Source organism: Chaetura pelagica, unplaced genomic scaffold (assembly GCF_000747805.2).
Source record: "Chaetura pelagica isolate M959 unplaced genomic scaffold, ChaPel_1.0 scaffold142, whole genome shotgun sequence".
NCBI lineage: Eukaryota > Metazoa > Chordata > Aves > Apodiformes > Apodidae > Chaetura > Chaetura pelagica.
The window spans coordinates 8827739-8844872 of record NW_009952973.1 but is presented as its reverse complement, the minus strand read 5'-3'; the positions used below and the strand labels follow the sequence as shown (position 1 = coordinate 8844872).

Here is a 17134-nt window from a genome sequence, read left to right as displayed (position 1 = left end):
GGTCGCTCGCGCTGCTGCTGGGGGGGCCCCCACAGTCACTGCTGCTGCCCCTGGGGCCTGCACTGGGGCTGCACCCCACACACAAGGCAGCCGCCGGAGGGGACCGCCTCGCCGTGGGAGGGTAACGACTCCATGCAACCACCTCTCACTCTCCCCATATTTGCACACACATCGCTTGCCTTCCTCCCTTCCTCTCCTTTGATCCACAACCCTCTCTTGGAGAGAACATCTTAATGGCACAGTACCTTTGTACGACTTCCCTGGAGGGCACAGCACTTTTGCACTACTTCCCTGAGACACCCCCGGTAGCCATTTACCATGTTTACATTTTTCCTAAACCTCATCCCTCAGTTTGTGTTAACCCTTAATAAACCGGTTAACTTGTAAACTAAACACTGGTCTCAGTAAGAACCTGCGGGCGGGGTGAGGGGGTTTCTAAGCTCCGCTCTAAAAGCCGGTCCCGCAGCGGCCGCTCCTCTGTCCCAGGCGAGCGCCCCGTGGGACCCTCGGGTTCATTTAAAATCCCTTCCGCACTGGGGGGGACGTCGCAGAAGCGCCTGCCAGCCGGGAGCCTCTGTGTCGGCAGCGGCTCGGGACAAGAATTCACTCCAAGAACACGAAATTATTTTCTGTCTTTGGACTGTGATAAATACAGGCGGCTGACCTTGAAAGGGTTTTCCACCTAGCCTCAAATTTCAGTTCAGATTGTGCAGCTTCCTTTCTCTTGCAGTGCCTTGTGATCATGATTTGGCAGAGGAAACAGCGAACACAATGCAGATTATGTGCAGAGGAACAAGGGAATTAACAAAATCTAGCAGTGTTGGTGATGTCACTCATTACAACATTTATTGGCAGCCCTTCCTCAAGCAGACAAAAGGCCAGAAATCCACCTGTACATCTAAGACTTTCTAAACTTACATAATACGAGCCCAACACACTGTACTATGTATATACACAGTAAAAAAGGACACTAAATCCCAAGCACATTAGTCTTTGGACTTAGGTTCTTTGGTTCTCAATAGGTTCACAGACAACTCCGGTTCAAGAGCATCTGCAGGTCTGAGGAAAGCAGACCTTCTAGACACAAAGCGCTTGTCAGTCCCACAGACTGAACATCTCTAAACACTAAAGATTTTATCCCATAGTCTAATTTCTGAGAGTAGTCCATAACTACCTTAAGTGGCATAACATGAATAACGACTCTTCACATGGGAAAGAATATGTTTTAAATGGTTTTAAACCTCAATTTTCAATTTTCCAGAGTCAGTCTTGGTCCTTAAATTTATTTTTCCTCACAATCAACTGAAAGCACAAAGAATAGAATTTAAATATAAATCACTAGTTAAGCAGGTGTATCTGGTAATTTGCTACTGTAATTACATGCACAAAGTTAGACGCAGCCTTCAAGAAGGAAATGTTATAAATAGAGTAACTGACATAGTCAGGATACAGTAATGATTTCTGATCTGTCAAACTTGGGATGTGGGAAACAGGAAACATTTTTGTAGTTCAGATATGTTAAGTTTACTTTCAGAAAAAACTGAATCTCACCAAACCGTAGAACAGACAAATAAACGCATAGCCTGTGACAAGCACATATCATTAACTACTTCTATTTTCTATTTCCTTTTTTCCATTTACATATAGCAGATGATAGCTGTAAACACATCAGCACTCTTAACTAAATCAGAAACAATAAGAGAAATTCAAATTTGGAGTCAAATGGTTGCACAGAAGTTCATTTTAAAATTAGCCAATTGTTCTGATTATGAAAATAAAATTTGAAGGCAGAATTTTAATTTTATATTTTTCAAATGTAGCAGTTATCTTGATTTGGATCTTATTTTTGTTATTTTAAGATTAAAAAGAAGGTGGTTTTTTTTACAGCCAAATTAACTGTTTTATGTAAAGAATTGACTTCTATGTAATGTTTTATTCATGTTTTCAAGAAAAAAAGACATGGCTTCAAGTTGGTTTTTCTAATTCCTGACTGAATAAAAAATAAGTTATAAAGTGGAACTTTCCATTCAGCTGTCCTCAGCAGAGCATTTCCAAAAAAACAAGTTTTAAGAGTTGAATTAAAGCAAATTAAATAGAAAGTACTGTAGTAAAAGTAATTGACGGTTATTGGCTACTAACAGTCACAAAGAAATTGTTGTTCTCCACAACATGGAGGCTTAGCTAAAAGTAAACCATCTCTTGATTCAGGTTTACATTAAAACAGATTACTGCAGATACATATGCACGTATGAAAGCCAGTAATATATGCTACAAAAAATTTCCTCTTTATTGCACTTCACTTACTCTAAGCAATTGCAAATAATTCCACATTCTCTTTAAAACTCTTTGCTATGTAAGATCAAGGTTGATATTTTTTTTTTTATCATAGTGTGAAGAATTGAGTGGTAAAAAGGCATTTTTTCTTTTGTCTTTTGATAAATTGGCTGTTCTACTGACACTAAAACCAGTGTTTCTCCACTAATCAACACCATGAGATCCCAATTACTATACATTTAAATCCACCACAAAACATTTACCTAAAGCAGTTATCTTAATTTCAGTAATAACTGGCTGACTGACATTAACCTCCCTCTGCACTGATCCCTGCCTCCCAGCTCTTCTACCGTACGTGTAACATGTGCAAACAAGGGGATAAGTTTTTCTTATAGATTACTGATGAAAAAACAGGAGGATCCTGTTAAGCCTTGTTAAAGCACCAAGTGGGTATCGCTAAAGAAAAGCCTTCCTCACTAAAGTGTAATACACTTGATTCTGATGTTCAATCTCTTTTAAAACTATCAAAACTCACTTGAATTGATATCTACTTCTTATCCATTTTATACTCCAAGAAAATATTACAACTTTTAAAAGGACATAAAATAATAAAACACTTCCATAGTGTCCAGAAGAATTTCTTATTCTCCCAGCAAGTTCCCTAAAAGGATTAAATTTACTCAGGTATGTATTACTCAGAAGGATACTTTTTTCGTAATGGAAAAGAAAAACCTCATTTTTTCCATATGATTCATTGTACTGATTAAACCTGACCACACTTTACAACTAAAACCATGGTGGAAATGTGAAGACACTGGTTATTGGAATCCCAAGAACAAGAAAAAGCAAAATATAAGTGCACAAACGCTCCATTTTACAGTGACAGCTCACAACATTTTACATATTTGATGGACAGAAAGGCTTATCTGCCATTCTCTATCATACTCTACCCAAACAAACTTAATTTTCATTACTTTTATTTGGCCTATTCACTGGTTTGCACTTCATAATTTGACCTTTATGCTTAGTGGAGAGTCAGGAATAACCTTTTAGACTCCACAGAAAGTTTAGACAAAATTCAGTAATGTACTAAACACTAGGACTGTAGTATATTGTATATTTAAATTACAAATATAATTTGTACATTTATTGCTGTTCACCCAATAGTTATAACGAAAACCTCGATTTTCCAATCAACTTTCTTTTAATACATTTCCATTCAGATCAAAATCAAGTACCGAACTTTTAAAAGTGTTTTTGGTACCAAGAGCCTTATGTAAATACTTCAGACTATTAATAAATTTAGGGAGCAGGGAAGAAGGCAGCAACAATTTTATTTCAAAAAGCAAAGTCAACTGTGACTTGTAGTGGAATGTAAGAATGCACAGGATTAGTCTAAGCAACCATTTGATTCAACTATACTGCCACCAAAAGTCATAAAGATGTATCCAGGGAAGAGTAAAGAAAAAATAAGCTAATGTACACAATACTTCCCCCAGTGTTCTTCTAAAATTTAACAATTTTCATTAAATTCCTATTTTTAGAGCCACCTGGCTTCCACGTATTTCTAATCTTGCCTTGAACCCACATACGTATATAGAATTGCCCACTAAATTCTACAGCTGCATGATTTGCATTTCATAAAAATCGGGCCTTCCCTTGTGGTCTATTTAGAAACTTCTACTAGATTCAACCGATATTCTCCAGCTAGTGTGTAATACTTATTAAATAATGTGTGCTAAATAGGTTCCCATCACATTCATGTGAGAGTGCACAAGTATGTTTAACTACCAGCAAGCAAACTTGGATTTTGTTCTATCTATTTAGCATTTAAATACACTTATAACAAGAAATTTGAAAGAACAAAACTTCAAACTATGTATTTCAGTATGTTAAAAACATAATGCTTAAGAAATTAAGAGGAATTCAGTTAGAATAGAGAATATTATAGTAGTTGATCTAAAGATTCCATGTAAACATGTCAGCCTGAAACGCAACAAATACTTAAGAAGCTAAAGTGATTTGAACAGTTAATATTAAGATCAACTGATATGATTTTGATTACAGACTTACCATAACAGCTATAACCCCTGTACTGCCATTGCATATCTTGCTTGATTGGTCAGTAAAACTGAAGAGTAAAAATTCAAGGAATAAAATTTAAAATAAAAACCTAAACCTCAGCAACTCTCTTCATATAAAAGTGTGTTTATATACATAAAGATACTTACACTAACTATTTGATTTTCTGTTTGCAATAATTTAACTTGCATAGCTGGAAATAGATACCATTAAATTATCTACCTCCAAAGTATGTAGTTACAATGACTAGTTGTTTTTTTTTGGTCACACAACTCCTACTATTTATGGAGGCTCATCTGGCTAGCTCCACTGTCCAAGAGAGATGCTAATGAACTACCAGGGAAATCTGCAATTGAAAATGAGACAGAAATAAAGTACTTCAGAGCATTCAGTCAACATATTGGGGAAAAAACCCGTAACATTCAGTTGGCTCTCTTTTTAAAAATGTAAAACAAATATATAATTGCTTAAATACACTTAATAGACACTATGCTACAGGTCTATGGCAGTTAAGGTTTCAACAGCGCAAATCCATTTGTCTATATAGTTTTAACTTGCTTTTAAATTTTCACTTATTCTAGAAAATCAGCAAGGTATAAGACTCCTCATATTAAAAAATAATTAAAAATAATAAAAATTAATATAAAAATGAACAACAATACAAATTTCACTAGTGGACCAATACATAAGGCTATTGAAAAGGACTGACAAATTTTCTAATGCTTTTGGCTATAATGATGCATGCAGGGGAGTATACTTTTATTATCTCAACTTTCACAACTGAGAACTGAAAGACCAGCGATGACACAAACTTTTGGAAGACATGCTGTGCTTTGCTCCTTGGAAGGAAATTGACTTTTTTTTTTAAACAGTTAAAAGGCTTGTTGCTGATGACTTCTACTACATAATCTCTGAAGATCCATTCTGATGGGAAGTTCATAACATGCAACTTCTTTGAATGAAAAAGATTTCCATTATAAAAAATCTCTTTTAAACTGAAGTCAAAATTACACACTGTAGTTTAAGGAAAAAGGACATTATTTAAGCAATTCATCAAAAGAAATATCGGGACTCTTTGTCATTAGTTGCAAGGCTGCTAATCCTCCCTAGAATGCTTAAAAAGCATGTGGAAGCAATGAAGACTTTTTTTTTTTGCCATGACTCTGATCTTTATTACTTTTAGTACAGATGCTCCTACTCTTCAAGTACTATTAAAATGTATAAAAACTTTACTGAAAAAGCATAAAGCTTTTTTTCTCTAAAACTGTTTCTTCTGAACATGTGAACTATTATGACCAGTTTCTTTCCTGTTTTATTACAAAATTATTTTCAAAATATAATTTAGTAGTAACAGCATAAATTTCTATTTCTGTGCATTCAGGAGGAGAAATTAAACACTGTGAGGTAAGCTTTGCATAGGTGTAATATGCCTCAGAAAATACCTTATTTTAGTATTTGTGTTTAAATATTTAATATAAAACTATAAAAGGAGATTTGGCACATTTTTAAAGTCCGTACTTCAAGTACACTGGAAAAAATTTACATTGTAGATACATGGACACATCCCATATTTGCAGACCACTATGGATTCTTCCAAACTTTTTTGCACTTTCACAGCTGAAGAAAAGACAACCATTGTGAAACGGTTTAAATTCAACTGAGAGAGGAAAAAACCACCCCTTTAGCCACACTGCAAATGACCCATAATTAGAACTCTACAAAAGTGTAACACGAATTGCAAACCCAAAGCAGCAACAGCTTCAGAAATATTTAGACCAGATTTAAACTCTCATAAAGGAAAGCAGCAAAGAGGAAAAAAAGGTCAACACTCATATGCCTTTTGGAAAACACAGATTCTCATTCCATTCCTAAACCCATTTGTTAGGACAAATACTGCAACACTACTGCATTATTGAGAGTAAGGAACAACAGCCTTGCCACTGGACATGCTACTGACTTTTGTTATTTATGCAGTAGGACACTTATACTGAATGACATGTTTTTCCACATAGAAATGTGAATTTCCTGAAAAAAAGTTTGTCAAAATTTAGAACTTTAATGTATTTGACACACTGAAATTTCTGGTAAGCTGCTGTTTGCTGTTATTTTTCTTCCTTCAGATAGTCTACCTGTAGCTCAGATAGTCAGTACTGGTTCAAGCAGTTATTATTTCTTACCAACAAATTTACACTTAATTGCTCTTCTAAAATTATCCAAATTAAAACTACAACCATGATAAAGGACTGAAAGAGAAGAAAAGGAAAGGTCAGACATCAAAAGAGCTCCGCAGGCTGGCACCAGTCAACAGTTAATTTTAAAAAAAAAAATACCCAACACGACCTTGTCTTTTCTTTGCCTTTTGAAGCTCATCCCTGTCTTAGCATACTGTCTTGTCAGAGCATGAAGTGAAGATGATCTGTATCCCAATGAAATTTGCATGTGATGAATACATGTTCAGAAATATTCCAGATCTGTAAGACTGATGTCATTTTTATTATTTTAATAATCATAACTCAATTTTATTGACTTGTACATTTGTAAGGAAACTAATTAACTTTTCAATGTAGCGTCTCCTTGGGGACAAAAATGTGTTATAGGATGAAAAAAATTATGATTCAGAACTCCCAGCCATGATGGAGTGGTGGTGAAATTAATGAAAGTGAAGACAAGCAGCAGCAACAGAGTGAATTTTGGCTTTAATTCTGATCATGTACTTAAGAAACTCTAAGTCCATACCTCAATCCTATGAATGACTAGTCCTTTAAAAAAAAAGGATCAAGGATTCCACTGAACAGAATGACAATAGAACCACAGGACAACATACCATTAAATAAACAAAACCACAAAAAATAACAACAAAAACCCAAGAAAAATCACGCTTAAATATCAGTTTCCCAGTTTCATTCAAAAAATATCTAGGAGCATTAGTAGCTCAAAAATTTGTTATGCTTACATCACATATTACTAAAAATGCAATTATACATATAAAAAGAGTATTTCCAGCTTACACATAAAACTGGTATGAACAAACAACAGAATTACCAAATTTAACTCCTTGAGTGATGTGGTACCAACAATAGAGTAATAAAAGTTGACTAACAAAAGAATCAGACTTACAAAACCTTTTTGGGGATGGGGGGTGAAGAGGAGGGCCATTACAGTAACATCTAAGATTAAGCTAATCAAGTTCAAAAACGTGTTATACTAGACATTGTACAGAATAACAAACAGTCCCTGCACAGTAATATCAATTTAATCAGAAAAGCACTGGTACTGAAGATACAAAATATACACAGCAGGTCAGTGGTAAAGGCCACAAATGCCCAAAGATGCCTGAACGCCAACTCAGCACTGTTTGCAGGGATCACCTTCTGGCATACTGAATACTGATGCAAGAGACAGTTCACCACAAATCTTGAGTTTTAGGCTTTTCAGCTTCTGTTTCACAAGCAACTACGACCTCTGTGCTGGTCGCTACACTTCACTGAAGCAAATTTGCACCAATTCTCCTGGTTGCATTTGAGTAGCATAAATCATTGCTATAACAAGAATTTTATGCTAATTACTGAGCACAGTATCTTAACTCCAGCTGTGAATCAATGCAGAGTTAGGTTGCTACAGTTCCTGATAATTCCACAGATGGTACAGACTATGCCCTTGCAGTTTATGACATTAATAGTACTGATTACATTGCACTGAAATAATGTCTTTGGCTGAAAAATAAGACCAGATCTTGCAGCACCTGTACAGATACCTACCAGATATGAAAAGGCAACTTGGGATCTCAGTTCATCAGCACAATCAAGGCTGAAACTTTCACATATAACGAATCAGTTTATCCATTTTCATATTGTAAATTTTCACTGTTGAAAATAAAACCATTTTGGAAGAGATACCACAATTTTTTCTGTCTAAGTTGCACAAGTCGGATTTGAATAATTCTACCAGTCCCATCATTTAGTGAGCTATATTACTCCTTTAGGATAATCAAGTCCTATAAATTAATCCTATCTTCTGGTACTTTAGCCATGTGAAAACTGTGCATATGCAGTGGGGAGTAGTACGACTGTATGAGAATTATTTATGTTTTGATTAGCTTCATGATATGCCACTGATTCTTCTTGCAAATCTTATATTCTTTTTAAATAGAAGACTGATGATGCTAATGTTGCACAGAGAAATAACTGGTTTAAACTGTACTCTTAAGAGTAACCTCATCTAAGATAAATTATGGGTAAAAACAGGCCTGAATTTTTACTAGGACTCTAAAGAAGGAAGTAGTGTGATTTCATCTCTGACGAGTTCTGAAATGAAAAAATACAGAATACGGCTGAAGTTACATATAAGGCTGCTCATCCATATACTGCTACTTCATGAAAGCAAAATCTACAAATACTAACTACTCACTGCACATTTTTTAGCCTATTTTAAAATAATATATGTATTTGTAAGATAAAAAATTTCTTCCAAGGCTTTTATGTGTTGGTAACTCAACATTTTAAATACACCCTATTAGCAAGTTGATGCACTGAACTGTGCTCAACATTACAGCAGATGATAAAAGTAATACCTTAAAAAATGCTAAAAGGCAGGCATTTACAGGAAAAGAAGAGAAGTTATGAAAAACCACACAGCAAAAGTTTCATTTTATCAATTAGGTGTTTTCTAAGGATACAACCTTTCTGAGCTGAATTAAGACCCTAATTAAGCTGACTGTAATAAAGATGACTAAGTTCCATGACAAATGGCAAATCTGCAATATCCCTTTTCATCTAATCACAATGACAAAATGCAAAGATGACAACTTGTGGGAGGGAGCACTTTCTCTTTTTGTTTCCAGCTACCAATTTTTTGGAAAAGTTTGAAATTTGTGCCCTGTTCTTTAATTTACTAATGCACTCTGGAATTAGACTAATAATAAATAATTGCTACAGAACTTTTTAATGTTTGTTTTCTGACAAATCCTGTTATTCAAGGTCACTCCTACAAACTGTATTTTCCTTGTGGGCAGGCACAGGTGCCTAATTTCACTGTTAAGAAAAATCTTTTTCTGGAGTGTTAGTGTCAACAAATATCATGAAGTGCAAAAGAGGTGCTTGGCAAAACTGTCACAACACATGACCTTCCTGTAGCTGAGATAGCATTTACAGTATTGCAAAAAATTGCTATCTAAAAACATGTTTATTTGGCACCTATTAAAAACGGGCTACATGCCATCTTCACAGATGGCTCTAAGTGTTCACCACTAAACTATCATGTAGCTTAACAAATGTGACAGTCAAGGGCACGGTTTCTTACATGAGAAAATTGGCGTGTTGTCACTTTTAAGTCAACCCCCATTGTAATTCTGCTGTGAGCTACTTTAACCTTCAAAGCATGAAAATAAATTTTGCAGACAGGTAAAGGAATACTTAACTTCTTAGAGTGACCTACAATGAAAAAAATACAAATTCAAATGCCTTGAGTATTTTTCTGCATGTAGCTCACTCGTCCTCCAAAGGTTTTAAAAGCAAATACTATCATACTTGACAGATGAGAAAAACTAGTTGAATGGATTTTCAAAGAGGTAATGCAATCTGCTGCAAATCCTGGAACCAGAAATGGGGAGATATTGACACACCGTACTAAGTGTTTACCTCCTGTTCTAGACGCAGAGATATATCTCAGTCTCCAGGTGACTGGCAGGCAAGTTGGATGCTGCAAAGAACTGAGACTTTTCATGTTTACAACAGCTGCTTGTCAAAACAAGTCTCTTTGCAGAAAACAATTAATATTCTTACTGCCTGAGACTTGTAAGCGTTATTTTCCTAAGGCTCCCATAAACAGAGCTATATGCTGACAGGCACTGAGTATGACTGACAAAATGGGAAAACAGCCTGCTTAGTTTAGTTATATTAAAATAATGTAACATTAGTTGGTCAATTTAGGGTATGTCTGGCTTAGGAAAAAGGGCTTTGCCCAGAGTCTGATTAATAAATTCAAAGTAATGGTAATTTATTGATATTTGATGAAAAACAAAAAATTTCCACAGGATATTAGAAAGTCAGAATTCAAGACTATATTCAATGACTGGAAAATATTGTAGCATGACTAATAAATACAGGTAATTTGATTTAATAACATTTCATAACAGGTTCCCTAGAATTAAAAAGAATGGTACTTTTCATTAAGAGATAATCACTTACCATTTCTAGATATGCCACCAACATTTGAGATAAAGACCTCCTGAAAGGTTCCAAGTGATCTTTTGTTATTTCCCCCAGTCTTTTCATACAGTATTTTTGAACTTATCAAGATTCCCATGTATGAATTTGTAACAATAATGGGCCAATTAATTTACATAAGTAATTTCTGCTTGGAGATGCGTTCAACTAAAATACTTAACACTTGAGCAGCACAGAAATAATAAGCTTCCTATCTGTAACGGTGCAAGCACAGCTTTTAGCTTCCTCAAACTTCAAGATGCTTTTAAGAGCAGAAATAAAGCAATATTTTGAAAGACACATCATTTCTTTTAACTATTTCGATCAGTGAACTAATTTACTAGAAAATTTATGAAAAGTATGCTCAAAATATATTTGCAGATGTAAATTTGACAGTATGTAAGTTTAAATATGCTTTACTAATACTCTGGAGTCAGGAATGAAAATATTGTAAAAGCAAAAAATGAAGTTGAGTTGCAATTTCATATGCTTAAATGAGTATCACCTTCTTAACACTTGAAATCCATTGTACTGTTTCTCATATGAAGTTCAAGCCCTTGATCCAAATCCTTTAATATATTACCATTCTATTTAAGAAAGCAAAGCAAAAACACTTCCTAGTTAATATTGCCCTACAAGCCTACCATAACTTATGTTGCAATTTATACATCCCAAGTGAAAAAAGACAGTTTGACAACAATTCTGTCTTTTCTTCCCCCTCATGTATTAAAGGAAGAATCTTACATGTATTAGAGATGTGAACATGACCACATAATATCACTTGAGTTTTAGAAAAGCAACATATAAATATGTCACTGCTATACTTGGATTTTTTAATTTATTTTTTTTAGAGCTTATCTGAAATTCATGACCAGAATGTCTCACTTCGTGACCTTAAATATTTTGTCTGCTTCTCTGTTTCCTTTCATCAGCATGGGATATTCATCTTTACTTCGTAAAGAGCAAACTGACAGCTGACCCAAATATTCTGGACCCTTTTGACCCAAAGTCTACCCTCATGATATTGGTAACACTATACATTCCTGCTATCTGGATGATGCCATAAAAACTTGGGAGTGACAGTAAGAAGAGTGGAAGATGTTTCTGTGGAAGGAGATTCTACTTGAATCCTGCTTCAAATTATCTGATTTCCTTTAACAACTTGAGCTCATTGCAGCTGTATCCAAAATTATACTGAAATCGTATTTTCCTTCTGTCTTCTTTCTTCTCTTTAGCAAAGTAAGTTTTGCCAATACTGGTTTTCACAACAGAAAACCCTAGTTTTCTAAATTGTGCAAATTGGACACTTCTGGCTTGCTACTACTTATCTCAACTGCTTATTTCAGTGATGGCTTTCAGCTGAGATATTTTGGTGCCGTTTTTGGAATGGTAACAAAGATTTAATACAAACAGTGATATTTATTATGCAGAAAAAAGACTTTCAGAGTATTACCAGGATATGAGAGCTCCTGCAATATGCAACAGGCCTGTTCTTTGGAGAGTCTATGTATGACCTTTACAATTAAAGCTGAAATAATTTCAAACTCCCCTATTTTTCCACTTCAGGAAGAAAACATTTTTTAGATAATTTCAAGGCAGCAGAAAAGCACTGATGATTTTATTTTCTTCCATGTTCAACCAGAAATTGGCAAAAATATAAATTATTACATTTTCCAAGAGGTTGTATGAACCTATTTCCACTTACAGTTATTAACATTCACCTATACCTTGTACTAACCAGAGCAAATCGATAAGCCCTCTTTTTAAATAAATGAGCATGAAAATACCCATTTGTCAGGCTGTTGCCAGTATTTTTGAGAAGTAAGGGTGTATGAAGCGGAGTCCAGCCAACACTCCTTTTGAAGATGGAAACTTGAACTGAGTGACAAGCTATTAGTACTTCATGAGCACTTTTAGTACTCCAGGAGCACCAAAAAGCTAGTAGCTTAATAGCAATGTTGTAAAAAAATCTTAAAAGCAAAGTGAACTCACATAAAATAAAATTTCCTCTCCTCTAAGGGACAGCAGTGCAGCATTTCAAGAATGGAAGTGGAAAATGATTGGATCTTTTAACGACAATCTTACATTATTTATTCTAAGGCTGACTGTAAAGTACTTCATGAGAAGAACTGCTATGTAAGTGCTATACATTGCTACAACATACTTGGCTTAATTCAGATATGCTGAACTGAGACTGCCAGTTTTTTACGAAGTTGCAGAAAACTGATTTAGCTAACAATACAGAATAGCTGTGTTACTGACACTATTTGCACTAGATTAGTATAATAGAGATAATTTTGGATAGCATTAAGTGCTGTTTAATGAAGTGATAAATAGAAATGAATTGTTTACCCTTATCCTTTAACACACAAGTTGCAAATGCACAATTACAAGACAAAAAGACTTGAACACAAGTAGGTAACATAAGTATAGGTGGCTTAAGGAGACCTCAAACCAAACATTTTCACAAAATGGAGTACAAACATGCATGCATATCTATATGTTCATATGCAAAGCTTTCAATGTAGAAAGTAAAAATCCTCTCTTCTTATGCTCCACATACACTTCAAACACTCTTTGAAATTACTTCTCCTGTTATTAAAAAAGAGTAAGTAAAATAATTTCCTGACAGTGAACATCAGACATGAGCGAATTAGTAAAATGCTGGAACACAGAAATTACTACTAGTATTTCTAAAAGAAATGCCATATTTATCCATAATCTACATTAACACTTTTCAATGGAGTTGTCACAGAAATGTGTGTGAATAATCCTACAGTTTACATCTGTTCTTCATCTCCAGTCAACTGAATCATGACTTTGGAATAGATAAAACCTGCTCTGTGGGCCAAATAATTGACCAATGTTACTATGTGATTCCTTTTTTCAGTAGCAAACCAAACCCTAGACACCAGTTTTGTAAAGTACACCCAAGAGGGCATCATAAACCTGAAAACTAAAAGACTTAACAAATGTAAGCAATACAGAATTAAAGATAGAGTACAGATACAGCATAAATAAACTAGAGTACCATAATAATAAGCATTCTGACTTTCAACAGCATTTTCATGCTAACTTCTGTGAAATCAAGTTTATCAACGCTGTTTCACATGAGGATTTTGCAAAGGGAGCCTCTTCTTATTTTTTAGTACTTCCCTCCCCTATATAAAGCCATCTCACCCCAACCAGTGATTTTCAAACAGTTCTTACAGCTACAGGCTTGTGTCTGAATTTAACATTTGCTCTAACTAAAACCAGGTTTTACTAACTTTATAGACCATTCTAAACTTTTTTTTTTTTTTTTTTTTAACAGAAAAAGGGTGGAAGAGATATTTGTAAATTTTATATTTCAGAAACAACAAAAACCCAGGTCCTTTCCTGAGAGGAGCCATGATCTAGGTATCACATAGGATAATAACAAAAAGTGATACATGCAAACAAGTGTCAATGCTCGTCCTCATGAGAAATTAGACAAAAATTCATGCAGATTCCTCAGGTATCAGCCCATTTTGAGGTGGTTTGCTCCTCTCTTCCATTCTCCCACCCCAACCAAAGGAATAATTTGTTTTGATCTCAGCTTTAGAATTCAGATTAATGGAAAAATCAAAGTAAGCGAACCATTTGCGAAAGATGTAACACTAAAACTTGGTTAGGGAGATCAAGGGAAGAAGCTGAGGAATGTGTGCTCTTTGAAAGCATGGGTAAGAAGACTAGACTGCAAATCCAAGATCAAAAGAGAAAGCCAAGAATCACTGTTAAGAACCAGCAGTCTTCATCCAATGTGCAAATTCTCCTGAATATGACAGAGATCTGTTAAAATTATTTTGGAGTCAATTAAAACTACTGAACTCTAACCAGAAAGATCAGTCCTAAATAAGAAATAATTCACTACAGTACAATAACCCTTTAGTAGGCTACTGAAAGGATTCTTTTGTCAGATAGAAAGGGAGAGGACAAAGACATGCAGTTGTCTACAGGTTTTCTCCAGAGTAGTATGGTTAACATGCAGTTGGGTTAACAAACAATCATAGTACCTTTATCTTCTGTCTGATGTCTAACCTGAAAACTAGGAGAACAAATTTAGGAAATAATTTTTGCTATGCCTTTGCAACTTCCCCTTCCAATATACTCCAGAGAACAAAGAAACAATTAAGGAAATATAAAAAATAATTATGAAATTCCTTATATTTTTGCTATGTCTCATGGAATTGTCAGTTTGAAGAGACCTCTAGAGATCATCTAGTCCAACTCCCCTGCTAAAGCAGGATTGCCTAGAGCACATAACTCAGGACTGCAACCAGGTGGGTCTTGAATATCTCCAGAGAAGGGGCAGCCTGTTCCAGTGCTCTGTCACCTTCACTATAAAGAAGTTTTTCCTCATATTTAAATGGAACTTCCTATGTTCCAGCTTGTGCTCCTTGTCCTGTCTCTGGGAACTACTGAAAAGAGTCTGGCTCCATCATCCTTGCATCCACCCTTTAAATACTTAGAGGCATTAATAAGGTCTCCTCTCAGCCTTCTCTTCTCCAGGCTAGAGTCCCAGTGTTATGTGTAAAGTTTGTTCACCTAGCCATTGTATTGTGTACTGTGTATCTAGCTAGACATGAGCCTTTGTGCTGGGCAACTAGAACAATACGTGTTAAGTTGATAACACCTTCCAGGAGACGGAAGTTGTTTATTCAAGCAACTGGAGCGATGTGTGTTAAGTTGATAACACCTTCCAGGAGACCGAAGCTGTTTATTCAACTGGATGTGCTAACGAACTTTTGTTTCAGGAACAGGCCTAAGAACTGCATGCTTCTGAACTTTGATAGGAACAGGCCTAAGAACTGCATGCTTCTGAACCACAAAAGACTATTAAAGAAGACACATGAAAGAGGAAAAGCGTCCAGAGGAGGAGAGATTACTCCCTGGCACCCAGCGCTGTTACCTTGCTATTTTTGCTTGCTGTAATTAATAAATTTCTGTTTCATAACTCCGATTGGCTTGGAGTCTTAAATTCCCTAACACACCAGGTCTCTCAGGCCCCAAATCATCTTTGTTGCCCTCTGCTGGACTCTCTCTAGTAGCTCCCTGTCTTGAACTGGGGAGCCCAGAACTGGCTTGGGTATTCCCAATATGGCCTCATCAGGGCAGAGTAGACAGGGAGAATGACCTTCCTCAACCTACTGGCCACACACTTATGCAATCCAGGATTCCATTGGCCTTCCTGGCAACAAGGACATATTGCTGGCTCATGGATAATTTACTATCTACAAGGACTCCAAGATCCTTCTCCTTGTAACTGCTTTCCAGCAGATCCACCCCTAACCTATATTGGTACATGGGAGTAATTCCTCTCCAGGTGCAGGACCCTACACTTACCCTTGTTGAACCTCATCAGGTTCCTCTCTGCCCAGCTCTCCAGCCTGTCTAGGTCACACTGGATGACAGCACAGCCCTCTAGAGTGTCAGCCACCCCTCCCAGTTTGGTATGATCACCCATACCCAGTTTGGTATCCTCACTGCTGAGGATACACTCTGTCCCCTTGTCCAAGTAATTAATTAATACGTTGAACAAGACTGGACCAAGTATTGACCCCTGGGGGACACTACTGGTTACAGGCCTCCAACTCCACACTGCTCCATTAATCACAACCCTCTGTGTTCTGTCACACAGCCAGCTCTCAATCCATCTCGCTGTGCACTCATCTAGTCTAATGAAACTAATATTAAAGTATGGTTCCTGTGATAGTTTTATTAGCAGTTATTAATATATTAGTATTAGAGCAGATCTGTTTAGTGAAATGAGGCACATTAGAATATGATGCTGAAATTAAGATAATCTATAATATTTTGTTGAGAATGCATACTTCACAACATTGAGGCAAAAACCTTTGTAAATGATGACTTTTAAAAGACTGTGTTCCCCATGCTTAACAAATGTATTTCAATAATATTTCCATATATTAATTTCCTTTCTGGAATTTCCAAATAACATTGCACACACACGCCTTCTGTTGGAAGCTGTGTAAAATGACAGCTCAGATAGCATCAATAACTAACAGCAACTACTATATTCTTCTAACTTTTTTCTACTCTTTCTCCAAGAATTAACTACTGATCACAAGATGTTAATACAGATATTTGGCTTAGACTTGTCTTCATGCTATGCACAAGCTCCAGAAACAGAAAAAACTCAAATATTTGAGATCAAACAGCCACTTTGGAACTTGTGGGTGAAAACCCTATTACTTCATCAGAGTTAAATATCAAATATATTTCAAAGAAGTCTGCTTCATATAAGTTGTCCTGGTTTGAGCCAGGATGAAGCCAATTTTCCTTGTTACCGAGGTTTTTTTTTCCTTCAGTAAGCTTTCTTGTAACTAGCAACAGTGTGTTCTGCTAGGCTGATAAGACAGTGGAATGTTTTTCTAACTGCTGGGTTTCAAGGTCACACCTTCACTCTGCCGGCTCAGACACTATGGGGAGATCTGTGACCCCCCCGTAGGAGGCTGAGTTAGATGGACAGCAAAATTGGCCAAAGATATTCCATTCCATATATCTACGTAAGCTCAAAGGAAGGTCAGAGATCA

The 17134-nt window shown here is 35.9% G+C and overlaps 1 protein-coding gene across 1 annotated transcript in view; it reads right to left on the bottom strand.

The window, feature by feature from the left end:
- Nucleotides 1-17134, bottom strand: part of GALNTL6 (polypeptide N-acetylgalactosaminyltransferase-like 6) — a 277333-nt gene that overhangs the window by 190714 nt on the left and 69485 nt on the right. The gene's annotated exons all lie outside the window — the stretch shown is intronic.